The sequence below is a fragment of the Lycium barbarum genome, chromosome 6 (genome assembly GCF_019175385.1).
Source record: "Lycium barbarum isolate Lr01 chromosome 6, ASM1917538v2, whole genome shotgun sequence".
NCBI classification, from domain to species: domain Eukaryota; kingdom Viridiplantae; phylum Streptophyta; class Magnoliopsida; order Solanales; family Solanaceae; genus Lycium; species Lycium barbarum.
In genome coordinates this window covers 94,938,256-94,945,148 of record NC_083342.1, presented here as the reverse complement: position 1 = coordinate 94,945,148, position 6,893 = coordinate 94,938,256, and the positions used below count along the sequence as shown (strand labels likewise).

Here is a 6,893-nt window from a genome sequence, read left to right as displayed (position 1 = left end):
GATTTCTTGTGCTAACTCGGAAAACATTAGACAGTTTCATTTTAGTCATGTGCTTAAGGTCCAAAATAAAGCATTTATGAATTTTCAGCTAAAAGGGTGGAAGGCCCAAAAACTACTGCTCGGTCATTTTCATTGAAGATCATTCAACCTTGTCATTTAAAACAAATTGATCTTGAACACATTAAATTAAGTAAATCAATTCCCAAGGGTTTTCAAAAAAAATGATTAAGTTTAAAGATGTTTGAGGCGACATTCCAAAAATACTATGCGTTTCCTAAGTCCTATGCATGAGCATTTCATTATTTACATGTTTAGTACATATACAACATATATACATCCCAAGTACATATAAAATAGAGAGGAGAAAAACAAAAGCTAGCCCATTAATGTCATTTTCACCAATTGGCTAGGTCTTCTAACACGGATATTTGCTTCTCTTTCCATTCTTTAGCGGACTCAATCAAAGAGAGAAATGTTGGACCTTAGACACAACAATCTTGATGCAAGAGATGGCCAGAAGGGCCTAGAATTGGTTTCCACAGAGCACATAAGAAAGATAGGATTAGTATGCGTCTAAGAGTTGATATTAAGTCATAAACAATTTATGTTCAAGCTAAACAAGTACATAAGCTAAACAAATAAATCATTAAGTGGCAACATAGTATTTAGGAGAAACAGCCAAGACCCAAAAATAAGAAAAAATCCAAAGTCCACACGGGCCACGTAACTAGATCAAAAAGAAGAGAAAGACAAATATTCAGTCCAAGAGACCAAACTGACATAATGTTGGCCTATGTTTATAAATTTTAGGAGTGATATACTGGAGGTATATTGACTATACCCACTTCTATACACCTGTGAGGATATGGAAATGAATATGCTCTGTATACCTGGTATATCACTTGGTATATGGGGCAGAAAACTAATATATTGAGAAGACTATAGGAAAACATGTTGATTAAGGTTCTTATTTATCTTATGTAAGCTAGCAGTGACAAATTCAGAGCTCAAAACAAAAGGATAATCAAAAAGACACGTAATGTCATTCCCTTAAGCAAAAATGAACAATGCCAACAAATAGACATACACAACTATTAGCCAACATACCATGGATTTACACACCCACAGTGACACTAAAACAGCCCAAAGTAAAGTTGTCACCCTCTTGTTCATGATGCCGCACAAGATCCAAGGGGCTTCTAGGAACACCAAGCATGGCAGACAACAGGGAAGTCTTAAGCTTAGTCCCTAACTGCTATTTTGTCTCTCCACTTAACTGTTAAGCTCATAGTATTATAGGGGAGGAAGTGTATATCTAATGGTGACAACAAACAACCCTTAAAAGATATCTAGGTATATAAGACAAACAAAGTGATTAACCAATGAGATGCTTCAGTAATTCTGTCACACAGCCAAGACAAAGTAAAAGATAATCCATAGTTACATAAATACAGAAGAGTGTATCTAATCTATACATAGCATCAGCCCTTAGTTAATTTTAGGAAGGCATTCTCCAAGAAAATAACACAAGACAGGTAAATGAACTTAAATAATTAGTGATTAGACTTTAAAGACAAACAACTAGTAGCTATTAGGTGCTACACACCAGTTATCAAATACATTATCAAGCAGCAGTTTCCAGCATTAGCTTACATTCTAAAGAAGCCAAATTTCAAGCCAACTTACACTTGACAGCATGAGAATATAATAAGAATTCTATATTCACTTAACAAATCTCAATGGACTTAATGTACTTAGATGAACTGCACAAATATCCAATTTAAATTTTCTTTGTGGTGGATTTATGAAATATGATTTAAATCAATATTATCTTAAAGGGTAAGTGCGAATTTTAACATTAGTGAATAGTTGAATCCATTTAAGACAAACAAAGTGAGTAAGCAAGACACCTAGCAAGTTATCATTCACTAGATTAGACTAACTCATATATCAACACAGCAAACAAACTATACAAAAAAAGATTTGACAGTTTTGGAATAACTCAAAGTGTTCTAGTTTTACAATCCATTAACCAACTACAAATTAAACACCCAGCCAAACAAAGACTCCTACTTAAACAAAGAGGAGCAACTAGGAATCCAAGAGCAAATTCCGAATCCAAAAAGATCATCACTCAGCTAAGATGTGTCTAACCCCTTTTTTTAAGGAAAAATGTAAACCAGGCATAACATCCAAACAAAAGAACCGACCATGTAAATTAAGCCTGAATGCTTCGTTTTTTAGATAGTGTCTCAATAAAAAGGGAAGAGTGAAATGAACTTGGTTTAAAGCCAAGTTCTTTATTAGTTTTAAAATCATTTTGGGATAACTCAAAGTGTTCTAGTTTTACGATCCATAGACCGACTACAAATTAAACACCCAACCAACAGAAACTCCCACTTAAACAAAGAGAAGAAACTAGGAATCTAAGAGCAAATTCATAATCCAAACAGATCACCACTCAGCTAAGATGTGTCTAACCTTTTTTTAAGGAAAAAGTAAACCAGGCATAAGATCCAAACAAAAAAAAACTGACCATGTAAATTAAGCCTGAATGCTTCATTTTTTTAGATAGTGTCTCAATAAAAAAGGGAAGAGTGAAATAGATTTGGTTTAAAGCCTAGTTCTTTATTAGCTTTAAAATCCTGCTAAAACAAAACCCAACCAAAACAGGAGGCATTGCATATTCCACAAATATATAGACCAAGACTCAAACCAAACAGGACCTTTTCAGTTTCTTTTCATGATTAGAGACAATTCACAAATTAATTTAAACCTTCCTCACTCTAGATAGAGATTACGCAAAACACCTCTAACAATATAAGACATACATAATGTAACAGCTTCAAATTTAGACAGGTTTAACACATTATAACTTAGAGGATAATGGAGTCTAGGCCATTCAGTCACTTTTCTAAACACAATCTCTTAACGTTGCTTATAATAGATATGATTTTGAACAAGATTCTAAACAATCCAGACCACAACATTTAATCCCAGGCAGAACAAGTTAAAACAAGAACATCTCTACACTTAATCCACCATATTAAATCAAACAAACAAGCTAAACTATATTGAGTGAAATCTTATACCACTTATAACATTAAGCAGGACAGGTTGAATGACTAGATATGGTCTCATTCTAGATACATAGAAAATAAGCTTAGTAATCGAACAGAGTTTCATACAACTATAGCATCAAGCCAAGTAAGCTAGATAGCCAAAACAAGTTCATGTAGCTATAATATTAAGCATATAAACTAGACATCTAAACACAGTTTCATACCAACTATAATACTAAGCGAAATGAACTAAATAACTGAAAACACTTTCATGTAACTATAATACCACAAAAAATAAACTAAATGATTAAAGAAGCTCCATTTATCTACCATATTAGACCAATAAGTAAAATGACTAGGCCCATAACAACCAACTTATGATTACATAGAAACTAAGACCAGAAATAAAAAAGGATGGAATATTACCTCTTTTGAATGCATCCTTAGTAGAGTGTTAGACTTGGAGTTTTTATAATCCTTCCTCTCTTACTCAGCCACAAACCCCAAAGAACAAAGAAAGATACAAAAAAATTTAAAACTAACTTCACTCAGAAAAATTTAGAAGTCTCAATAGATGTTTGAAACCTTATGTTTTTTCGAGTTATAGGCAATACCAAGTAAAATCTCAGATTCACCTCCTCTTCCAAAAAATGCAAATAGGAGACTCATTAGATAGCAATCCCCAAACCCTAGATTCAAAGATATGGGATAAATCCCAAAAATGGGATTTTCTCCTCACAATTCGATATTGTAGTGTCGGCATTACATCGAATAAAACACCAAAGGCCAGATTTTGACAATAAGACTAATCCGTAGGGTTCGCGCAAGAACCAATCAAATTTCATGATTTCTAACCAATACAAACAAAACCCATTAAGGTTTGAATAGAGTTGACCATTTGAACAACACAAAAAAGCAAGAGAAAATCGTGATAATACTTTGTTTTGGTAGTGTATCGACGGGGAGAGAGTAATACATTAATTTTGTTACCTCAAAATGGTCGAACAACACTGTATAAGAGTAAAATCATACTGCGCCATTACCAAATTGGGACAATGACGTAGAGAGATTAAAACCACGGGGCCATGGCGGCTGGGGTATCAAAGGGAAGAGGGAAAGGGAAATGGACAGGGCTTGTTTGGGATGAGAAAATAAAAGGGAAAGGGGATTTTTCCCTTATTAACCAAGCATTGGGCCGAGTCAATCCTTTATGCATTAGGCCTGGCCGATTTTCTCTTTAAAAAATAACCTGGTCTGATATGCTCATGTATACACGATATAGATGTGTGTATATGTATACACATATGTATATTTGTGTATACATTTATACATGAAGGGTATACATGCAAATTTTAATTTAAAAAATGGTCAAAATTAAAGCAGTTCCCATTAATTGGATATTTTCAAAATAAACCCCCATTTAAACTAATTGGGCATATTAAAAAGAAAATGATGATAACAATAAAAAAGAAATAAAGAAAATTTGTCAAAAGACCTTAATTAAATTTGACTAGTTCAATTATTGCTCGAATTAGTTAATAACTAATTATTTCAATTACAACCGCTTAACGGCAATTTTCCAAATCGGTTACAATTAAAACTTAATTAATTATGATAAAAATCCAAATTTGATTAAATAAGAAATGAGGGGTAAAAATGGTTAACAACAACAAAATACCCAGTTGGATCCCACAACGTGAGGTCTGGGGAGGCTAAAGTGTACGCATACCTTACCCCCGCCTTGGAAGGTAGGGAGGTTGTTTCCGAAAGACCCTTAGCTCAAAATAAAATAAGGAAAACAAGGGAAAAAGGGAAAAGGAGTCAGATACGGACAAGCAAATTAAAACCATGTGAAAATGAGAAATAGCAAGAGCAACAAAGTCATGATAAAATAAAATAAAATAAAATAGACAAGACCAACACATACAAGAAGGATACAAATACTCCTAATACGAGAAAGGAAACCTCGCGGCCCCCCACTAGCCCTCTACCCTGATACTCGACCTCCACCCCCTCCTATCACCAGTCATGTCCTCGGTAAGCTGGAGTAACGTCATGTCCTGCCGAATCACCTCTCCACAGGCCTTCTTTGTCCTACCCCTCCCTCTCTTCAGGCCCACCACTACCATCCTCTCACACCTCCTCACTGGCGCATCAGCGCATCTCCTCTGCACATGGCCGAACCACCTGAACCTCCCTTCCCGCATCTTATCCACCACAGGAGCCACACCCACCTTAACCCGAATCACTTCATTCTGAATTCTATCTCTCTTGGTATGCCCGGACATCCATCTCAGCATCTGCATCTCAGCTACCTTCATTTTCTGGACATGCGCTTTCTTAATTGGCCAGCATTCCGTCCATACATCATAGCCGGTCTAACTACCACTTTGTAGAACTTTCCCTTTATAATAGGCGGAACCTTCTTATCACACAACACCCCCCAATGGTTAATTTACTTAATTAATCAATTTCCTTTAATTAAGTGGAGTAAAATATTTGTTAACTAATTTCTGATAAATTAAACAATTACATAAATAGTTATTTTTGAACTATTTTCTTGATTGAATTTAGCAAAATGCATCATAATTCTTGAAAATTAATTTTCAAAATGCATCATGTTATCTTGATGTATTCATGTAGTGATACTGATCATGCAGAACATCTCAAAATAGTGTTGCAGACACATCAGGATCGTGATCTTTATGCAAAATTTTCAAACAGTGAATTTTGGCTTAAGTCAAGGGCACTTTTAGGCAATTTAATTTTAGGTAATTATGTGAATATTGATTCTCATAAAATAGATGTCATAAAAAACTGGACCAGACCCCCCTCAATATCCGATATAAGAAGTTTCTTGGGTCAAGCAAGTCGTTATAGATGTTCTGTAGAGGGACTTTCCTCTATTTTAGCCCCGTTGACTAAGTTAACTCAAAAAAAAGTAAAATTTCAAGGGCTAGACGCTTGCATGAAATTTTTGAAAATTTGAAGAAGAGGTTGACTTCTGCTCCGGTTTTGACATTACTTGAGGGAATCGAAGGGTTTGTAGTTTATTGTGATGCTTCGAGAATTGGTCTCGGATGTATCTTAATGCAGCATGCTAAGGTTGTAGCTTATGCATCCTGACAACTTAAGGCTCATGAAAATAATTATTCGACTCGTGACTTGGAATTAGCAGTTGTGGTTTTTGCACTTAAGATATGGTGTCACTATTTATATGGGGTGATGTCGATATTTTCACCAATCATGAGATCCTGCAGTATATTTTCAAGCAAAGAGAGTTGAATCTTAGACAGAGGAGATAGCTCGAATTGCTACAGGATTATGATGTAGATATTATCTATCATCCAGAGAAGGCGAATGTTGTAGCTGATGCTCTTAGTCGGCGTTCTACGGGAATTTTAGCTCAGGTTGAGGAAGATAAGAGAATTATGACCAAGGAAGTTCACCGCTTATCTAACCTAGGAGTTCGACTCTTAGACTTCGAAAATGGTGGAGTTCTCATTCAGAACAGGCTTATTCCTCCCTAGTGAAGTGAAGCAGAAATAGTTTAATGATCCCTTTCTAGTGCAGCCAAAAAAGGGGATTCATAAGCATAAGACAACGGATTTTGAACAGGGGGGGGGGGGGGGGGGGATGATGGTACCTTGAGGTACCAAGGTAGATTATGTGTTCCTGATATTGATGAGCTTAAAGAGCGAATTATGTTAGAAGCTCACAATTCGAGGTATTCCATCCACCCAGGTTCCATGAAGATATATCATGACCATAAGGAAATTTATTAGTGGAATGATAAGAAAAAGAATGTAGCAGATTTAGTGGCCAAGTTTC

The 6,893-nt window shown here is 35.4% G+C and overlaps 1 long non-coding RNA gene across 1 annotated transcript; it reads right to left on the bottom strand.

The window, feature by feature from the left end:
- Positions 1-209: 209 nt before the first annotated feature.
- Positions 210-4,199, bottom strand: LOC132599824 (uncharacterized). Its single transcript, XR_009567031.1, has 2 exons — positions 3,489-4,199; positions 210-523 (listed from the first exon to the last, which is right to left on the bottom strand). It is a non-coding gene; the product is annotated as an uncharacterized LOC132599824 (long non-coding RNA).
- Between the last annotated feature and the right edge of the window lie 2,694 nt (positions 4,200-6,893).